Below are 22581 nucleotides of genomic sequence, written 5' to 3'. Positions count from 1 at the left end.
TCACAAGAGTTCACAGCTGCAGCCAGTGATGGCTGCCATCTTGGCATACACTGGAGACTGCTCTGTGGACTGTCAGAGCCAAGGTTATGACAAGCATCTCAGAGGCAGGCTTCAACAGATTTATATTCTCAGTGTGTTGGCCACAGACAGGGCCACAAACCATGCCAGTGTATGTTTCACAATGGACACTAAGAGAAACCAAGTTAGGAGCCACAAAACATAAGGCAGCTTGGATCCATCCCAGGTTTTTCTCTCATGGGAATATGACAATACTGCATGAACCTAGCATATGCCTTTCAAGCCACAAGGGTATTGAGAGGCCTAAGGAACTGATGCTACAACCTACATCTGCTGGCAAAAACATCCTGCCTAGGTGAAAGCTGAAACTCTGGAGATCAGGTCTACATGATACCTTTTCACCAGCATGGCTACGTAGATCAGTCCGAAGTAGAGATATCCCTACCTGAGGTAATTGGGCCAAACCCAACAGATAGAATGTATGCAGCAATACTAGAAAACCTGTTTTACCAGTATCTTTTTTTTGCATAGACAAGCTTTGTTGTTACTGCAGCATTTGTCCAAGAAGCATTTTGCCATCTCAGCATACTAGAGTAGTCACTTTTGCCATGCACTCTAAGGGAGTTAGACATGGTGCCAGGTAACTCAGCAGATGCACAAACCAGCTGGACAAGGAGTGGCATAAGCAATAGGCCAGGAAGAGCCATGCAGACTACAGGGTATCAGATTGGACACTAAAGACTGGATCCCACCATCCACCACCCAAATGACTAAGGCTGAGAAAGCATGCACATTATAGTTCACCTGCAAAACAGTGTGCAGAGGATGCCACAGCAACCACCTTGTTAATGGCCCAAATAATCAGCAGGTGAGACTATCCCACTCACAGAAAGGAAGGCATCTGAACATGACAGCAATAAGAGGGGGCACAACATAACGCTAGAGAGTTTCATGCATTATGCCCTAGGAGAATGCAACAACTTCAGGAGTCCATTTGTAGGGGTTTCTCCAGTCAGATTCTCAGGTAACATGTTCCAAGTAACAAAAAACTAAGTTCCTGTTATGTAGTACAGTGTCACTACCAAAGCACACCAGTGAATCTGAACTAACTTGGCCGAGTGAATGCATTATTTACTGTACTATCCTTCCTAATTTTTATGGAGAGGAAAGACTTGCTGCTGTGTGCAAGGACAGCATGAAAGCTAGTCTGAGAAAAGGCAGTATGTGATCTGGCAGAGCTGGAGACCAGAAAAGCAAATCCCAGGTTTGCACTTTAATCATTTCAATACCAACTGGAGGGGTGGCGGTGTGGGGAAAAGGAACCCACCCACCAAGCCCTGCCAAATAGTAAAACTGCAGTCAAGTTTGAGAATCATCTCCATATGAGCCAGAATGTTTTGGACTGCCTCCTCTTTGAGGCTTGACTTTGAGAAAGGAAAAACGGAGAACAAATGACAACTGCCATTTCTTCTTAAAAATAAGTGTGACCACATGGCTGCTTATCTTTTGCGGTTTTTTCCTCCCACTGTCCAAAGGTTGAAAGTAAATGTGAAAAAAAAAAGACCAGAAAAAGTGTGGAGGATATGTAGTAAAAAAATAAAATTTGGTGTTCTGTCTCTCTCACACAGTCTGCATGGGACAGTGAAGCTCACAAAGATGCTTTTTCTAGTAACTGTGACATGTAAAGAGATCTCCTGATGTATTCAAGAAATCTAGCAAGAAAACCCTGTTACCCTATGGTAACAGGGCATGAGAATACTTTGTTATGGTAACCCAGGATAGTTTGCCTCCCCTGTCTGACTGGGGCCCCAAACACATCTTATCTTGTTGTTCCTGTAACCTGGGACAGTTGGCTTCTTCCCATCCCATTTGAGCATGTAGATCTCAAGCACATTTTATCTCATTGTCACAGTAACCCAGGATCATTTGCTCTGACATCTGCCCCTACTTTTGTACAGGCACCAACGATGGCAGCCAGCTGTGGATCTTGGAATTCGGACAACAGCAGCACCTGCACTACATCAGTGAGGTCGCTAATGACCAAACCAGGACACTGCACATGTACGATACGTTAAATCGAAACAAGTTTTATTATCCACCCCTGCGGTGCTTCCCCTTGAGCTTCACTCCTGAGCAGGGCTCTGCTGCGTGGGTCCCCATATAATTGAACTGGCATCCTGGGGCTCCCACCGTCATAATGCTAGGCCTTCATTAAAGCCAAAGCTTTCACTTGCTGAGTGTTGTGTCTAACCCCTGAGGGATCCACACCTGCTTTTCGCTCATAACAGGCTGATTAACTTAGTTTTTATACCTCATCCTCTTTGACCAAGTGCAAATAATTCTTTCATCATTACAAATGGAAGAAAGGAGGCCTGAGATGGGAGAGTTTTCCCTCATGTCATCATAAATAGCACCAAAGAAAAAACCTAGAAGCACAGTAGATCCAGGCACAGGTATATTGAAATGGATGTCGAAACTCAAAACTAAACCTCTGGGTACTCCAGCTGCAGTAAGCCAGGTACTACAAACCATTCTTACCATCCTGGCTTATGCAGAAAACCAGCTAACATTCAAACCCTAAAATGGCATGAGTAAAACATTATATACTGGTAGAAAGAGAAAGGTCTTCCCCAGCCTTAAGCCATGACTACCACAGTGTAGAAGTCATGTCTTCAGTGAGTAAATGACACACACAGACATACACAGACACACACACGATGCAGCCCAGCTTCCAAGTGAATGAGGAAGCATGAGAATGTAGCTACAAAACAAGGAGAAAACAGAACGCAATGCAGTCTACGCACAAAGTAAGGGCAGTCAAAGAGCTCACGTCGAGATGTAAAAACCCACTGAGAAAGCTACGCCTGCACCTTGAAGCAGGTTTCTGTCTCCCACGACTAGTCTAAAAAAGCATCTAGTATGTGACAGGAGCCTGAAGGAACATCTGGTTTTATGTAACAAGAAGTTCATTACCAGGTCTTGTTCCTAAAATGTTCTCTAGAGGATGCAGATCCGGAAATTCCTTCCCATATTAATATATGAAACAGATAACACGAAGTGAATGCAGCATCTCTACTACATCACACCCCAATTCCTTCTGCCTTCTGCAACCAGAACGAAACAGTCCTGTTTCCTTCTCTCTTGTTACCTTGGAGCTAACCTAAATCAAACTGGTCCCTTCCCTCTCTTTTCTCATCCCAACAGCCTTAAATAAGCATATCCATAGCCTCCATTTAGAATTTTATACTGCATCTTTGCTTCATCTCGGGGGAAAAATATCCTCTTGCAATTGCCACTGAAGGGGATAAGAGTTCACAACCCTCACAATGCTCGGTGCTGTGCGTACAAGCAGCAGCCTCTATGTTGACAGGCACCTTAAACTATCCCATTGATAACATCAGTAAAATGGTCCTACAGTAACACACCTATACTTGACACACAACCCATGCAGCAAGCACAGTGTAGTTTCTTTTAATTCCTGTTTCAAACCCAGAAATTGCCAGTAAAACGATCTATACACTAAGGTCATGCTCCCTTTCATCTGAGTCAAGCACAAAGCTACCGATTTCATTACCTCTGTAGATAAGGAACAGCAAGAAAGGTTGACTCCTTGTCTTTTCAACAGTTAAATACATTTCAGCTATTAAGACTCACTGATCATACCTGAAGACAAAACATTCACATCATTTTAAGAAATGACACCCAATTTTCTACCTCATTAGAAAAGAATGAGTGAAAACACTACGAGGTTTTACGTGGGCACCTACACCAGCTGCTCAGCATGGTTTGTGACTGTACATTTAAGGAGGAAAACATCATTCTCCTTACTCTATTGATATATGAAAGAAACACACACAGAAGTCATCAGAAAAGATCTGTCAAAGTAGATGGAAGTAGTGAAAAGCAAGACCCCACACACCAATTGTCATCACATACTTAAAGTAAACAAATGAGGAAAAATACTCCAAACTCTCCTGGGTGTTTTATAAACTTGTCAATTTTAAATGTAATGCATTAACAGTTCATATACAGTACAAAGAAATACAGCTTGTAAAGGCCATAAAAGTAACATCTTCATTCTGCCTATATACCACAACAAAGGATACACACACTTAAAAACAAAGAGGAAAGAATCAAAAATCAGACTTAGTAGTAGTGTAATGCATAAGGATTTTGGGGAAAAAAGCTATCCTTTCTCAGGCTCTTTTCATGAAGAAGTCACATAGGTATGTGGGGTTTTTTTGTTTGGTTGGTTTTAGATTTTTTGTTTTGTTTGGGGGGTGGTAGTTGTTTTTTTTTTCTTTTTTTCTGTAACATTGACACAAGTGGCAACTTTGGGACTACTAGACACATAAGTAGTTCTACTGCTACAACATACCAAAATGGGCATCTTTTTAATTCTACCTTACAGGCAAGGGCTATAATCACGTCACAATTGCTAACTATGGTTTATGACTATGAATATAGATATTTCAAAACCGTGACTGGAGTCACTCACTGACTTGATGAGATACATTACCAATAGCCTGGACAAGGAGATGTAAAGACGTTAAAGAGATCCCAGGATAGACCCCTGTGATATTATTATCTGGAGGCCAGTAGTGAGTATTACCCACTAATCGCTACTTTCTGAGCTCAAACATCTAGTCAGTTTTTCACTCATCTAGTAGTTTTTCACCCATCCAGACCTTACCATCCCAACCTGGATGCAAGGATGCCATGGGAGACCACAGCAATAGCCTTGCCAAGAATCAAGGCAGGTGACAGCCTCTACTCTCCCATCATCTATAGAGAAAGTGATTTCATCACAGAAGACAATCTCAGGTTGGTGAAGCTTCATTTATCCCTTTCCTCCTTCATGTACCCAGAAATGACTTCCAAGAGGATTTATTCCACTCAGACCAATGTAGTCTACTTCTTTCAAAAATGAGGAATACTGTGCTGTTCTGTTTCTTTTCACAGCTCATTAAAGATCCAGCTCACAAGGAGAGAAGATACTCATTCTCCAGCCAAGGTGAGGGGGATGCTATAAGTGTTTTATGAGACTTGCATGATAACAGAAGTAAACTTGCCATGTATAAATAACAATAAAAAAAAAAATTGCTAAGGAGACTCCCCAACACTGCATTATAACTTCTAAGTCAGTGCTTCCCACAATTTCACAGAATCTGTATTTGTTGGTATTGCAAGGTTTGTATCTTTTCTTGGTATATCACGCAGAGCTTTAACATGACCTTGCTGTGCTTTAGTTTTCAATCTGCATTTAGAGAAGTGAACGCCTGCTTTTGGCCAGCAGACATTGTGAGTCAAGGAATTTCCTCACAGCTTTAACTGCCTCTGGACAACAGGGGTCAGTCAACAGGGGTCAGTCAGTCTCCTGCACTGTATGCATCTAGAGTGTATACCGAAAGTAACAGAATTTGCTTTACTGGCACTCCGGGACTACTTAAAACCTCCTAATAAAAAAGCATCAGAGCTTACCACCAGGTCTACAAGCTGCCCAGTAGGCCCTTTGGGACGTTGCTCACTAAACTGCTCTGTAAGGAGTAAGAACTCCCTGTACAAGCAAAGATTGCTACAGTAAACACACACTTGACCCCTCCTAGTTTTTAGTTTGCATGGTCTCCGAAGAAAACTCAACAGTACATTGAACCACACAACTACTACTGTTAAACATATTTAACTTTTAGACAATTTTGAAAAAGGTTTCTGATATAGCTCAGCTTATTCAAATCTCCATGCATTTTTCTTTTAGATGTGTTTTTTCCCCCGTAGAGCAACCTGTTAATAAAAAGCAAGACTTCTAAGTAATAAAAACAGTATATAACCCTGTGCCACCCCAGAACTCTTAACTCATAAACCCACGGAATGGTTACCAGCCTCAGGAGAGTTCATTCAGCTATGATTTGAGCGACAACTAAAAGTATTTTTTCTCTTTTCTGCTAGATAGGAAACACAGGAGGTGGGGGGGGGGAGGGGGGGGCCGCAGAGAACGAAAAGAGGACTTCAACCAAAAAACCAAAGGCTTTAAGAGTTGCAAAATACTGCAGCTGACATAGGATGAAAGCCCCCATACATTATTTAGAGGGACACATGGAAGCCAGTTACCGAGGTCAGCCATTTGGGCAGATAAAAAGCTGAAGAGCGTTAGAGACAAGGAAACACAAAGCATGATTTGAGGATCAGAAGTAGACCAGTTTAGGAAAAATTCTCATTCAGCATTATTTAAATTGGAATCTGCCGATTAGACAAAATTGTTCAGTTTTCACAATGCTCCAGTGAGTTCCCTTGGTCTCCCACCACAGCAATCCCCCCTCCTTGGTGGGCTGCCAGCCAGGTTCTCCAGGACTCTGGACCACAACACTCCCAGGATGCATCTCCTGGGCCACCCACAGGACTGCTCTGAGGCTCCCACCTATTCACAAACCCTGAAGTAATCAAATCCTCCATAAAATGCCAATCTCCCCCTCCTGAATGCATCCAGAGCCCTGATTAGGGAGCAAATGGATACAGTCACTACCACCATGCCCATATTGTCATCCCCGTCTCCGCATGCCTCAGAAATAAGAGCAAAAGTAAAGGAATGGGGAAAAAGAACACATAAATAAAATTCCAAAGTGTGGTAATACAAACATACATAAAGTAAAAGGGAAACTCTGATGAGATATCTGTTAGGAACACTATCTGACTATCCTCTAGGGTGAGGATGACTGGGGACAGAAGGTTAGGTCAAAGGAAAAATTTCCCATTGATTTTGGAGGAGGACAAGTTGTTTTCGTAAGGGGAGGGGGAATTTTTTTTTAATGGCAGGTAATGCACTTTAAACTCCTACCCTTAGCTATTTTCCCCCTTAAGAAAAAATATCCCACAGAACATAGAAAGTTCACAAAAACATTCCAACAGCAGAAGTCCATTTTACCTTTGGGGAAACACTAACTTAAATTTCTGTGCTTGCATTCTAAAGCTACACTGGTGGCCCCCTAGTATTTTTGGACACAGTCCCTTTCACTCCAGCAAAGATTTAGAGCATTAGAAAAGGCTTCTCCCTGACACAGAACAGCATCAGAAATACCTCTTAGGTAATGCAACCCAGAGTGGTGTTCTTCCCATTCACTAACACTTCCTGAGCACTTCAGACATTAGAGTAACATTTTCCAAGACACAGACTCCGTCATTCAAAGAAGTGGAGGCTGGATTGGTAAGGAGCAATAAACGCTGTACAAAAATTTGATCTGACTTAAATCCTTTTAATTATAATAGGACACACACAGGACTCCATCTACAGCACTGTCTTTTTAAAGCTGCTATGCTGCAGCATTAGTGAGTCACTGCACAGCAGCTGCAATGTACAGGCCTGCAGTAGGCTGCTGGAAATTCCATGGCTTGATAAACCTGTTAGTGGATCTACCATGCAAAGGAGGGCACTGGCCATTAGAAACATTAACTGCTACACACAAATCAAATAAGCATGTATGTGACATGCTGGTGGCACGAAATCCTCAGGGACCAGCCTTTGAGAGAGCTTAGTCAAGCCTCCGGCACTGCACTCGTGGTCAGCTGGAGCTCCAATTTAGCCAAATGGCAATTAATGTTGCTGAACTGTTACTGCAAAATTCTGGTAGCATGTTGTTAGAGTGAGAGCTCAAAGAAAATATTGGTGCAACAGAATTTTGAACCATTTCAGTTTGCTTGACTTCAAAATCACAGCACAGATTCTACTATAGGATGTGAGCAGTTTGATATAAACCATCAAAGCTGTTGCAAAACATGAACATTTGGTTTCTAAAAAGAATAAAATGCTTTAGACTACTTCTAACATAAACTCCACCCTCACCAACTTTCCCAACATTTGAGTATATAAACCAAACAATATCAAGAAGTTACAGGTATACCACAAGGAAGCCGAAGTCCAACAACCATACCCCCCCCCCCCCAAATCCCCCGGGTTTTCTTTATGTCTTCTGAACAACTTTCAGAGTCAGAGCAGCTGCAATGGCCAGTTACCAAACACAGGGCCTCCAACAAATACTTTTGTTGGCAGCAGTGCACAAAACAGCCAGGCCTGAAGTGACCGGTGGATTTCCATGGCACATGAAAGGTGTTCACCTTATTCAGTAACATCACCTTCAGTAACCAAGGTGAATTTGTTATGATCTCTATGACTGAAGACCTTGTAGCTGTTGCAAGTCTGATGTGGTTAATTTTTCTGAAGAACTCTCCTTTTTTGTAGGTACTCCTGCCGGTGTCCCAGGCTATCTCTGCAAGAATGTCCAGAGTTCAGTTCAGGCTGCCCATGCCTTCATACTTCCTCTTCATACTGAAGGGAGAAAGTTCTTGCAACATTAAGTGCTATCTCAGCACTGAATTAAAGACCAAATGAACAGATTTTCTTCAATGATCAGCAATTTATACTGCTGACACACCTGGATGCGTGCCTTGGTTAGACCACCTCATCTCTGCCACTCCAGAGGCAGAACATGCATTTTCACTTTATAGATTCATCAGAAATATCTCATTTTTAAAATAACTTGTTCCTTTCTTTCTTCCTACCTAATAGCTACTATTTTCCACCCATAAAACTGAAGAGCTTTAAAACATCATAATCTCAACCTTGCAAAACTTCAGACCCAGATGCCACCTAGATCTTGACAACCCAGAATGGGAAAGCAAGCATATCACCTTCCTTTCAAAAAGACTGTTGTAACAAACCAAGATACTTCTGCAATAAAGCCAGCTGTTGAACTAGCTAAAAGCCTGGAAGGTTTCTTTTGTCCCCAAAGCAGTAGTTCTCACTCTCACGTCACTCCCTTTCTCTCCAAGGAGTGGGAGTTTTTCCAGAGGGTTAAAAATTAGGCTACACTTGCCTACTGACAAAGCTTTAGACGGATTATGCTCTTCAGCAACAGAAAAAGTTATTAACAGGATGACAAATCCAGCCATTCAAATGAAAGCACCTCTCACCTTCCTTTATAAAATTCATCTGATACATTACAAGAGACAGTGAGGAAACAGTACTTCTGGTCTGTGAAGAGCTGTCAATTTTTATGTAAATTCCAAATTAGAACAGCAGTTGACATTCTGGGAAAAAAAATCCAAACCAAAAAGTTTCAATTCATAATCAAATATATTACCAAGGTACAAATGGTTTAACAGAAATGTGTCTTTGCTTCAGTTTTCCCTCTTCTTCAAAGAGCTGATTATGGGCAGATGCCTTCCACATCTGCCATTACAATATAGTTAGAGGCAGCAGAAGATGTTCTTCTGCAAGAGGGCTTCCAACTACAAAGCAGAAGTTGGGATGCTCTACCTAAACAGATCTTCATCTACAGCTTTCAACTGAAACTTAACAATATTTGATTATCACCTTCTGAAGTTAGTTTAAATCAATTCCTGGTCAAGTGTTTTTCTTTGAAATGACTTAAAAATCACCTTGAAGTATTAGAAGAGAAAGCGCTTCTGGATGAAAGAGAACATTTATGGAGGGAGCAACTTCCCACTTCATGCTTCAGAGCAAAATGTTGACAGCCCTTTTAATGTGGAAGAAATGATCCATTACGGTTGCTGATTACTATGGAAACAAGCCTTTGCTGTAAAAAAGACTAAAGAATCACAGAAGCACAGAATAGTTGAGGTTAGAAAGGGAAGGGAACTCTGGAGGTCATCTTGTCCAAGCCCCCTGCTCAAGCAGGACCACCTAGAGCAGGTTGCCCAGGATGATGTCCAGATGGCTTGTGAATGCCTCCAAGGTGGGAGACTCCAAAATCTCCCTGGGCAACCTGTGCCAAAGCTCTGTCACTTTCACAGCCTCCTGACGTTCAGAGGGAACCTCCTGTGTTTCAGTTTGTGCTTACTACCTCTCATCCTCAATCCCACAACCAGAGTTGTCTCAACTGATGGCAATACAATTACATTTTCCTCCAAATTTCAGCTGGTTTGGACACTTCTTAGGATAGCATGTAACCCACAAATGAGGATGCAAGAACATAATAAACTGTTCGCTTGCTTTAGGGTGAGAATATATTGAGGCAGCAGAAAATGAAACTATTCCAAAATCATAGTGCTGTCTGCCTATTTGGAGAACAAGGAAGAAAATCCAGTTCTTTCTTTCAATGTCCATTTGCAACATTCCCAGCATATAGTCACATCAAAATATTATCTTCAGTAGGAAGGGGAAAAGAAATGTACAAAGAACAGTTCCCCAACTACACACATTTAGACAATCAAAAGCCCTGAATTTACAAAACATGCTTCTAATTTCTGCTCAATTTAACCTTAGAAAAGTTCAATGCAAGAACTAGTAATAACTATGCGTTAATTCTTTTTTCCTTCTAAAAAAAGCATAATTTGGGAGAAACTTGCTGACCTCACTGGGTTGTAGTAAAAGTTCTGAATCCACAATTTTAAGCATGCAGAATCTATTAATCTTGGCATGTATGTGACAGAAATAGGAGGGTCTACAAGCTTGAACAACCATTGTTCATTAGAATTTGGAAACCTTATAAAGACCTTCCACAAAAAGCATGAAGACTGAGAAATGAGATCAGCTGCATGAGGTTTTATCTGTTCCTGCTTTGTTACAGCAGAAGTTTTCAGATGCTTAGCCATTAAATCAGCTTTAAGCAGAAGTCTGAGGTATTTGGATTTTATTTCTTCTTTTTTTTTTAAAGACCATTCTAAAGATGTTTCTGTGCAAAGCTAGGTGCTCTGTCTGGATTCCATTGAACAAAGCAGGCTGAGAGATACACTACTTCCACAGTAGTTCTGCTTTGTAACTGTGAGGAACTATTTGCAACTGGACAGCCTACATTCCTCTACACTCTGCACATGTAATAGGCACTCTTAAGGTATATGGGAAATTCTGTGTTTTCTAAATGTTTTTCACACATGCTAATTTAAAAGCTGATCAGCTGCTATGCAAATTGAGGCCAAATGACAAACCTGTGTCCCATTTATTTCTCCATGGGAGGCGTAGGGGGAAGGAAGCAAGTGCATGTATGTCCAAGCATAAGTGTCTGTACAGGAGACTAACACATCAACCTCTATACTTTCTAGCAAGGTTCTTACAGGTTTTCTGGTTTGTCTCTTCCCAAGGGGATGCAATTTTAGATGCATGACTTTTTGAAAAATAACTGAAGGCTTCTAGTGCTTAACTTCATTCAGAGGTCATTTTCACACACATGCAGCTCCAGCTCAAGAGGTCTGCCAGCAAGGGTGGGTCAGAAAATTGATAGAAGGGAAAAGAAGAAAAACCATCCTGTTCAACCTGATACTAAGACTCTCACTGTTCAGTGAGAATCTTTCAGAACAAATCTTTCAGCACAAAACCTCTGCATTTGACAGAAACAAAAGGGGGGGAGGGCATGGTGTTCATGTGGGCACAATAAGAAAGATCAAATATGAACAATTTTAAGTCCAACTGCAATCAGCAACACCCTTTAAACATTTGTCTAAAGTATTAGCTCACAAATTTCACCTTTTACGGGGGTGGGGGGGAGTATCTCAGCTGAGAGTAAGCAGAAGTTTTTGAAAATACTGTAAATGTTTTGAAATTCCAGCTGAATCTTTTAAATGGCTCTAAAGCAGAATCACACTGCAAATGAGAAGTGAACTTTAGGAAATGGTTGAATTACTAGAGCTTGCATGACATTATTTTCAACCTCTCTGTATATTATGACAGTGTGAAAAGTCATATCTTCTCCTGCATTCCTAACTCAGTTACACAGAACACTCGGCATAGAGAAGGATCATTCACCACTTTATTTTTGCCTCATGTTTCAAAGCACAAGTTGATGTTGCACTCAGTGCAAGCTGCTTGCTTCTCAACTTTGACAGTCCTGTTTTCATTGATCTCAGCTGCAGTTAGCAATTGAACATCCAGAAGCAGCCAGGATCTGCAATAACTAGCTAACAGAACAGAAGACTAAAAGAGAGTAAAACCTTCTTAAGTACCTGCTAGGTAGCTAATTGTGTTCCAAAACCCAACTTTGGAAAGAGAATCTTACCTAACGGCTACACAAAGGTCTTGTCCTTCTGCCAAAACCTGTGCATCTTTCTGACCATAACCCTCTGCAGGACCAGGTGGTATGAATAAAAGAGCTCTGTCAACCCAGGAAATTAAAAAATTAATGCTGCTTCACTAGTTCTTATGCAGTCAAACTTAAAAGCTATACAGACTGTGTGCCCCGTGGCCAGCAGGCAAGTCAGCAGCAGAGTCTGGTAGGGGCACATGTGAGCATACTCATAACCTCATCAAACTTTCACTTGGAAGGTAAAAATACTAGTACTAATCCTGCCACCCACTACCAGTTTCAACAGGTGAGATGCTACAGATTCTTAGTGCAACAGTTGTAACAACATACATAACAAGGAAGGAAAGGCAGTACAGGATGTTTTTCTTAAGGTGTCCACACAAAGTGCCTGTGGAGTCTGAAAGTCTTCAAAATAATCAGGAGGTGACCCTTCAATTTCAAACTCTGTAAGTGACTCTCTCATGAGATCTGTCAAAATATCAGCATAGAGATTGGGGAAAAAAGATTATGTACCATAGAAAAATGAAATACAAGCAGTCCACTGCTTTGCATGAAAGACCAGAAATTAAGCTTTTAGCTCCAAAACATTTTTACATTGCTATCAGAATGATCCTGCCACCCTACAAAAATAATAGTTAAAAAATTGCTCTGATAAATTAAACAAAAAAACCTCTCTGGACTAAAACTGTACATGCAATAAAATGGGGAAGACACAGGAAAAAATCTGCAATATTATAGTCAGATTTGACATAAATCTTAAAAGAAATAAAGAATAACTTTTGTGAATAAAAAAAAGTTGTCTTAGTGCAGCAACTACAGACTATATGCAGAGGATCCAGTATCTAACATTGTAGTCATGAGATTTGTATGTCAAGAACCCAGATATTCTTCATCTTGGTATCTTAAAGCACTTCAAAGGTTAGGCATGATGATGTAATAGTCTCTGCTTTAGCTGATAACTGTTTTATGACTTCAAGGGAAAAGTCACAAGAACAGTTCCCCAAAGCATTCTGTTCAAGAAACACTGAATCCACACAGTTACAGTTGATGTAGTTTTCCTTCAATGGTGAATAAATTAAAATTAAAAGATAAATTAAATAATTAAGCAACATTCACAGAACAGAAAAACAGGCATATAAGAAAGACCTACTAGTATGAACAATTTAGAAAAAAAACGGCAATAGTTTAAGGAACAGTATAATTAACAAAGCATTTGGCTACTTCTTTAAGTGGTAATTATGAAATCTAAAATAAAACTACACTAGGTACTTCCAATTCATATTCTACCAATGTATAACAGGAGTTTAACTACCCCCCTGAAATTGACTAACTGGTTAACTGAGAAGAAAGAAACATGTTTTGAAATGCAAAATTTCAAATGGACCCTTTTACTCCTCCCTTTGTTACCAGTCTTCTTTCAACTTGTCTTTGAACTCCCTTGTTTCTGTTCCTACACTCTCTTTCTGAATTCTCCACCAAAAAGCTGTTCCTAAATTCTTTAGTTTCTTCAGCAGTGGTAGTCACCACAAAGAACAAATGCTTTTATTATAACAGCACCTTCTGCAAAGCTGCATCTCATTATATGGCAACTTCTGGACCTGTTCTCCAGACTCAAATACCACATTACAATACATAACACTTAGAACAATTTGTTTGAAACTTCATTCCCTGAAGAACTCTACAGCCTCACTAAAATCACAGCTTGAGTTCTCATAGAAGGGAAAGAGAATGCAAAACATCCCGCTGTTTCATGAAGGTTCACAATGTGTTTCATACTTAGGCTCTTGAGCTTACGATCCAAGACAAGCATACCTAGTTCAGAGAAAGCAAGGGGCACAATCCACCAAAACCATCACACAGTCCAACTGCTACAGCATTTCCTTCCCGGAGTTATGTTTTCAGGGAAGTAGTCCAAGAGTTGTCATTAAAGTTGGACACTTTAAAGGCAGCAAAATGTATAAAACTGTACACCAGTCAACTAAGCCAGAAGAAAAGGGTCAATGCACTTCATATACTGAGGACTACTTCCACTCTTGCAATAGAGTGCCAGATGTACTCATGGTACGACGTCACTTAACACCCCTAAACTGTCATCCTCATCACCACTGTCAGGCAGGCTCTGAAATCATGAGAGTGATAGTTAGCCAGCCACAGCCTACCTTCTGACAGACAAGCAACCAAGCACAATTCTTCTGCCTCATCCCTCTCCTGTGCAAGGACAGGTTAATCGTCCAGCACTTCCCCCAAGTCTCTGGGAAAGCAGGAGGAAGTGCTGCCAATATAACCAGACTACCTCTGCACTTACTCCCCTCAGGTTTCCCTGTGCTGTCACATTTCTGCTTGCACTCCTCACAAGATAACCTTGCAAGCAAGTTTTCAATACTGAGCACCTTGTAACAGTGTTATACTACAATACTGAAACAAGAATACACACCTAAAAGAGCTACTATTATGAAAGTACTGTGTTAAAACTGAAACTAAGACAACAGTTAAAACTTTTCTGGTTTTTAACACTGTTTTGAATAGCATTGACACAACAGACAGCACAAATAATCTAATTGCATAGAAGGCTTTGTAGTCTGTACAAATACTAACAATGCTGACTTGACTTGTAACATATGTGGCATCCTGTACCTCCCTGGACAGGAGGAATAGACAAGTTTCAAAGAGAACAACTGAAAACTCAGAAGTCAGGACAGAGTTTAGTTACATGAAACCCATAGACATAAATCAAATTAGGCTGCTGTAGAAATTTATGATGGGAACATGGCACAGAGTACTAAGTTTACATAACAGTATGAAAGTCAGTGATTAGACAGGGAAGAATGTCTCTGAAAACTACAGAAAAGACAAATCAGTAGAAATAGAAAAAGGTCAAGGTGCGTAACATAAGTTAAGGAGGGCAACTTGCAAAAGTTCTAAAAGAAATCACCCAGAAGGAGCTTTGATATAGGAGGAACTGGAAAAAGCACAAAGTGTACCTGGCGTGAGACAAAGATTATAACAATTAAATTGTTAAATAATATAACAAAGATTAGAACAAATTGTAACAATTTCTGTGATGATCACACATCACAATATTGAACCTGCAGTCTCCTACGTTACACAAGATGTTTTAAAAGTTAAGACTGTACAAGGACAAGAAGCTGCAGATATTGGTCACAGGAGAAAAACAGCAGTGGAAAAAACGGTCAGGTAACTGCTATAACACTGAAGAGCTGAACTGTGTTCATTAAACAGACTTTTCTTACCCAGAACTGAGAAAATAAAAAGCTATTGTTTGTATAGCTATAGCAAAAACTAAACCACAGCACAGAAGTTTCTTGAGCATTCTTGGAAGATCACCCTTTAAGCATGCAGTGGTTCAGTACCATAGATATTGCTTTAACTGTTCAATTTTTTTTCTCCCTTTATCTCAGATGTGCCAGAATTCTTTGCTACTATGACTAGATCTGCTATCCCATCCAACACAATTAGCAAAACATCTATATCTCTCACGGCACCACCTTTTTTTTTTTTTTTTAATTTTTTCACTCTGTCCTGGTTTCAGCTGGGATGTAGTTAACTGTCTTCCTAGTAGCTGGTACAGTGCTATGTTTTGAGTTCAGTATGAGAAGGATGTTGATAACACTGATGTTTTCAGTCATTGGTCAGTAATGTTTCATCTAAAGTCAAGAGTTTTTCAGCTTCTCAAGCCCAGCCAGCGAGAAAGCTGGAGGGGCACAAGAAGCTGGCACAGGACACAGCCAGAGCACCTGACCCAAAGTGGCCAATGGGGTATTCCATACCATGTGATGTCACATCTAGTATAGGAACTGGGGGAGTGGGGGTGGGGGGATTGCCGCCTGGGGACTAACTGGGCATTGATCGGCGGGTGGTGAGCAATTGCATTGTGCACCATTTGTACATTCCAGTCCTTTTATTATTACTGTTGTCATTTTATTAGTGTTATCATTATTAGTTTCTTCTTTTCTGTTCTATTAAACCGTTCTTATCTCAACCCATGAGTTTTACTTCTTTTCCTGATTTTCTGTTCTATTAAACCGTTCTTATCTCAACCCATGAGTTTTACTTCTTTTCCTGATTTTCTCCCCCATCCCACTGGGTGGGGGGGGAAGTGAGTGAGTGGCTGTGTGGTGCTTAGTTGCTGGCTGGGGTTAAACCAGGACACACTCATCCTCCTTTCAGCCTGGTCATTACTGACTACCTGAGGCATATTGCAAAATAATGCAAGATTGATAACATGAAGTTAAACTTTCAGGCAGTAACCAAGGCCAACAAGCATGTTAATGATAATCTACATCTCACTGAAAACTTCTTTTTAATAGCGAGTATTAACGCTATCCAGACAGGACACTTCAGCTTCCCCATCTATCAGAAGACTCAAATATTCAGTCATTTCTTAAGCTGGACAGCAAGCAGGTGTCATGTATCAGAAATCTCAGAACTGCAGGGAAAGCTTATTTGGGAAATATGAAGGACGTGGTTGCCACATTGATTAAGTACACCAACTTCCCAGGGTGAATCCTTTTGCCTTTTCTCTTCCCACCAGCTCAAGTGCATATGCAAGATATGAATTCCATCTCTAGCATTTCCACTACTGCAAAAGCCCACAAAGGCTTAGCCCATCCTTTTGTTACACTGCCTCAATGATAAGTCAATATATTCACAAGAACATTGTCAGAACATAGTTTACTTTGCCTTTGAAAAACAGAGTTCTTAGAGCAGGGAGACTGCCCACAGTGTGCCACTACCACATTCAGTTACATTCAGGAGACTTTTCCTCAATAGCATTGTTTAAACCTTATTCAAGAAGTTTACACAGCTCTCAGATAATTACTGCATGGAAAAGATTCCTTTGTTCTCTGTTTAAACAAAGACAAACAAAGCAGACTTCAGACATACTTTTTGGTATTGCTAATTTCAAGGAAGCAGCAAGCTGGTTTAGCTAGTAGCCAGAACCCAAACTTCCCAAGCAGGTGCAAAAACACAAGCTAAAATTGGAATACAGAAAACAGCTGGAAGCAGGCCTTGCAGCAAACCACTAGGTTTGTGCAGGCATTTTAAGATCTTCCAATCTCCATCCAGCTCTAGTGAAATTACAGCTTTGTACACTCTGGCTTGACAGCAATTCCAGCAGCGGAATGTGGAGTGGACACATTCCCGATTCATAAGTCACCTTGAAGAAGCAGTGAGGGTTTACTATAAAAGCTTCCTAATCATTCATAGCAATTAAAATCAAGGCTGTTGACCAGAAATCCAGTTACTTACCATTTTAAAGAGAAAAAATGGTTTAAGTAATTTGCTAAGTAAAAGCAGGGGGAGAGCCAAAACCTACCTTTAAGGAGATAAAAAGGAGAGCAAGAAGACAGAATCATGAGTGAAGTCAGAGGGAGCTACCTCTGCTGCAGACCTCTGTCTCCCTTGCCAGGGCACTGCCTCCACTTTTCCAGAGCATCCTCAGGACCTGCTCTGTTCAGGAGCAAGCAGAGTAGCACACTGCCAGTAAAGCAAATGTGGAAGACATGACCCAGCCAGCTCCACACAGGCATGCAAACATGCTGGATGAAGCACAGGCAGAACTTTCAACCAAGGAGTGCTTATCCTCATCTAGCACAGTTCTGCAATACTAGACAAGGTCTTAAAAGTTTCAAAGCAATCTTAATTTTCTAGTCTATTAAGATCAGTAACAGACACGACCTGGGGTCAAAGGGAAGATAAAACAGAATTATGACAGGATTTAACAAGATCAGGTGAAGGGCAAATAAAGTGACAGATGAAATTCACTGCCAGTAACTACAAAAGAAGCCACACAAGAAGAAAAATAATCCCAGCCACACTTCTGGACTAAAAGCTTCCTTTTGCTTCCTCCCCTTAAATGGAAATGGTCTCTTTGCAAAGCTTCTGATACGAGTAACAGAGGAACATTCAGAATTAGCAGAAAAGGACTACAGAACAAGACTGAAAATGCTGTACACTCAGAGTTTGCCAGTACCTTGAAAACTGCATTCTTAAGAGCCTGTAATTTGAGTCACAGAACAGTGATAAACTAGAGCGGGGTCAGGGGAGGTGGGTGGGTTGGAGAAAACTTACAGACCTGGACTCTTCAGCTTAGAAATTAGATGACTGAGTGAATAACATGAGTGCCACAAAGAAGGCGGACAAAGAAAAGTTACTCAGTGTGCCTCAAAAAAAGTCCAGTCCACTGAACACCATGTGCCTGATACAACTTGCAGCTCAGAAAGTCCCTTACCAGGACTTCCTGAAGCTTGGGTCATATGATAGGATGATTTACTTAGCTTGTGCTTCACTCAAACTCTGTTCTTAAGCATCTACTGAGGGCCATGAGTAGCAACCAGGTATGATCTAGACTGACCTAGGACTAACCTGTATCTGACAAAATAAGAACAATTTGTTCCAAAACCACTGTTCACCTTCCACAAACATCCCCCCAGACTTTAAGTCCAGTTGTAGATAGGTACCAGGTTTTGGAAAGCACTTCAGTACCTTTGTGTGGCCTCAGTAAAGCTGCAAGACAGAACAGAACATCACCAGCAGGACCGACAGCAGTCCCTCTCAGTGTAGGACACCTGTTAACTGACATTGTGTGGCTTACTGGGCACAAGCAGTTTTCCACAACCCTAGCAGGCCTATCACAGACTGCTAAGTGCCTGAACAGGGCAAAATAAACCTCCTGGCACAAAGCCAGATAGAATCTATGAGACACCTTCTCCTGACTCTGAAAGTAGTCTGCTCGATTACCAGCTTTTCTTTTTGCACTACCCATGTGCAGCACTTTGCAAAATACAGCCTTTCTGAGCACAACAGCAATATAAGTAAAAAGATTCTGCCCCATGAAGCAATAAAGCATGGCATGCTATTTCCTGGTTTAGAAGCCAGGTACCAAGCCTATGACCTTCCTGAACACGACCAAGGGTCAGATGTTGATTTCTAGCAGGATACAAGGACTGAGGAAACTCTGATCTTTCTTCAGATTGCTGAACACTTAGCATATGACAGACTATTCTGTTCTCGGGTACCTGGAAACTGAAACTAGAGGAAAGAACAGCAGATAAGGTTACGGCTGGAGAAGCTAAGAGAGAAGAATGCAGCAAACAAAATACTATGTACATCCTCTGGAAGTGATGTCTTTGTTTCTCCTCCTCCTCAAGACACCCAGAGGTGATAGATGGTAAGATGAGCTGGAATGTAGGTGAACATTATTAGGAGTTAGGATCTGAGTACCAAGGAAATAAACAAGGGTATATGTAGCCAAGGCTAAACATTAGGAAAAAAGGAACTGAAGAGAACACCTCACAAACACAAGCTCAACCCAGGGACTAATATTAAAAGGTTCCCACTTCTGCCAATAATGGGATGTTACAACAAGTTCAAAGTACCCTATAATAAGAACCCAACACAGAGCCGCTCTCAATACAGTCCCTTAGAAGCCATTGGAAAGACTGGAATACCCTGCTTAATGCTCCTAATAGTCCTATGTCTAGATCTCCTTTCAAGAGCTATTCTGAGAGAGAAAAGCACAATCCAGATTTTATACTCAAGTACTATCAGCAGCCTGCTTCAATAAGCCATTTAATATTAGTTCTCCCAGAGTCAAATGTCTAAGCTATGCTCTGGATTTCTAGACACAGATCCTCACACTTACCTAACTGCCAACGTTTTCTACAATATGTTCATAACAGAAGCAGCATCTTGTGATGGGAAACTCCCCCATTTTTTACAGGAACTTGTTTCTCTCCAATACTGGCAACCATACTACGAAGCTTATGAGACTGAACTCCAAGTTGAAAATAATGGTGATGCTAAAGCGTTTTTAATGAACAGTTCAGCTGGAAAAAAAAGAACCGTAGTCAGATGTTTAGTTCTGTAGGACAGGGTTAATACACTTCTGTGAAATGACAAAATGTTTTTGGGTGATAAGGGCAATTCAGGTTTTCTGCTTTTTACTTGATAAGAAAGAAAAGCTACCTAATATTCATCACATGCCTTGAACACAGTTTACATCGTATTTGTGCATATCAAACATGAAGCAAAAAGCACCAAACACGTACTAGTACCGTAAGCACAGGAGGAAAGCACTAGGGCCACACGAGCAAACCATACAGCAGAGCCTGGTAAAAATTACATTCAGCAGCTGAGGTTGGCGTCTACCAGCCGGCAAGCTTATGCTTTGCAATACTGAGGGTTAGGAGGGAAGGATCACTAACCTCGAAATGAGAGGCCTCTAGCTTCAGTCTCCTGAATAGTGAGGATTACTCAAAACTGCAGGTATAGAGTGGAAACCAAGCTATTCCTTTGATTCATGAACAAACTGAATCACATAAATAAAGGTAAAGTTCAAAAAAATATCTGCACATTGAAGCCACCGCATCTGTGCGTTTGCATTCAAATGCAAATTCACTTTGCATTACTGTAGATCTGCATGCAACAGAAAATAAAAGCTTTTCTTCCTGAAATACCAAGTTATTCTCTCTTTCTCCCCCTCCCAAGTTCCCAAGTATATGTTCCTCCATCATTGATGCTATCTCTATCATTATCTCCACATGGGGAATTTTTTTAACAGCCAAATGTATAAATAAATCAATGCCATCATTATTTATTTACTTTTACAAAGCACTTGCTTACTGTGTGGGTCTGTCCAAAATTTAATCTATATCCCAATATCCCAATCTATCTATCTCCCAATAGCCCCCCAAAGACTATCAAAACAGATTACTTGTGCATTTACAAAAAAATAGACAAAGCACAGCAATTTTATCAAATGACAGAGCATTAGGTCACTCATAAGTAGATTTTACTGCAAATCACAGATCAGTCTGAACACTACAGTTTACATTCCATTTATACAGCTGGATTATTTCTGCATCTTTCTTAGTCCTGCAGTTGCTTTCTGTCTGCTGTGTGGAAAAAAAAAAAACCCAAAACCAAAACACAAACAAAACACCACCACCACAAAACCCCCACAACTTTCTGGAAGCCTTCTGGGCAAAGTTAAAAATCTGAAACCCCCAAAAGCTAAGCAAAAGAGACGATATATCAATCTCTCTCTATGTCAAAAGATTTTGGTTTAGCATTTCATTTTCAATTTCATAATTTTATTTTCTTTACAATTCCACACTTTTCCCCCATGGCGAACTTACAACTGTATACAGTATCCTAAGATTTCTGACTAGTGAGTAACCTAGAGAACATCAGTAGGATTCTGCTGTACATACACATTTCTTTATTCAAAATAATGGCTGCTGTGCAGCTCATTTTCAATTTTACATGCAAGCTATAGGATAAGGAACCCAGAAAAAACTGCCTTTGGGATCAAATACATTATCCTTTTCAGCTGTAGAACTTTTCTAGGCAGCAAACTGCTTAAGTCATAAGTAATTACACACAAAACAATACAAGGCGGTGAGCTCACTTTCCTCCCCTACATGAGCTTTTTCACCCAGCTCTTCATACACCTCATCTTGCCCCAGGAGACCCTATGTAAAGTAGTTGTGTTTCCTTCTTCAAGCATCTGTCTTGGAGCTGTGACGAAATTACGAGCTTAGATTCCCTGTGCAGTCAAAGGAGAGATAAGCACATACAGATAGGCAATGTTTGTGTGCATTGGTTATCTACGTAAATAATTCCAGATTTCATTATTCCAGGCCACCTCATATTGGGTTTACGTGGCAAGGTTTTGGTAGCTGGGGGCTACAGGGGTGGCTCCTGTGAGAACGTGCCAGAACCTTCCCTTATATCCGACAGAGCCAATGCTAGCTGGCTCCAAGACGGACCCGCTGCTGGCCAAGGCCGAGTCCATCAGCAACAGTCGTAGCGCCTCTGTGACAACATATTTAAGAAGTGGTAAAAACTGCTGTGCAACAGCAGCCAAGAGACAAGAGCACAGGAAGCAACTCTGCAGACCCCCAGGTCAGTGCAGAAGGAGGAGGAGGAGATGCTCCAGGCGCCAGAGCAGAGATTCCCCTGCAGCCCGTGGTGAAGACCACGGTGAGGCAGGCTGTCCCCCTGCAGCCCATGGAGGTCCATGGTGGAGCAGATATCCACCTTTCAGTCTGTGCAGGACCCCACACCAGAGCAGGTGGATGCCTGGAGGAGGCTGTGACCCCATGGGAAGTCTGTGCTGGAGCAGGTTCCTGGGAGGGCCTGTGGCCCCATGGAGAGGGGCCCACACTGGTGCAGGTCTTCTGGCAGGACTTGTGGCCCTACAGGGAACCCATGCTGGAGCAGTCTGCTCCTGAAGGACTGCACATGTGGAAAGGTCCCATGCTGGAGCAGTTCATGAAGAACTGCAGCCCGTGGGAAGGACCCATGCTGGAGAAGTTTGTGAAGGACTGTCTCCTGTGGTGGAGCAGGAGAAGAGTGAGGAGTCCTCCTCCCCCTGAGGAGGAAGAAGCAGCAGAGACAAGGTGTGATAAACTGACCCCAACCCCCATCCCCTGTTCCCCTGCACCGCCAGGGGGGAGGAGGTAGAGAGAACCAGGAGTGAAGTTGAGCCTGGGAGGAAGGGTGGGGT

At 41.4% G+C, this 22581-nt stretch overlaps 1 protein-coding gene across 5 annotated transcripts in view; it reads right to left on the bottom strand.

Moving 5' to 3' along the window:
• The window catches only part of RNF38 (ring finger protein 38), a 127059-nt gene that overhangs the window by 87982 nt on the left and 16496 nt on the right, over positions 1–22581 (bottom strand). The window lies entirely within an intron of this gene.

Source organism: Haliaeetus leucocephalus, unplaced genomic scaffold (genome assembly GCF_000737465.1).
Source record: "Haliaeetus leucocephalus isolate CR32 unplaced genomic scaffold, Haliaeetus_leucocephalus-4.0 Scaffold192, whole genome shotgun sequence".
NCBI classification, from domain to species: Eukaryota; Metazoa; Chordata; class Aves; order Accipitriformes; family Accipitridae; genus Haliaeetus; species Haliaeetus leucocephalus.
This window is presented reverse-complemented; position numbering and strand designations above follow the sequence as displayed.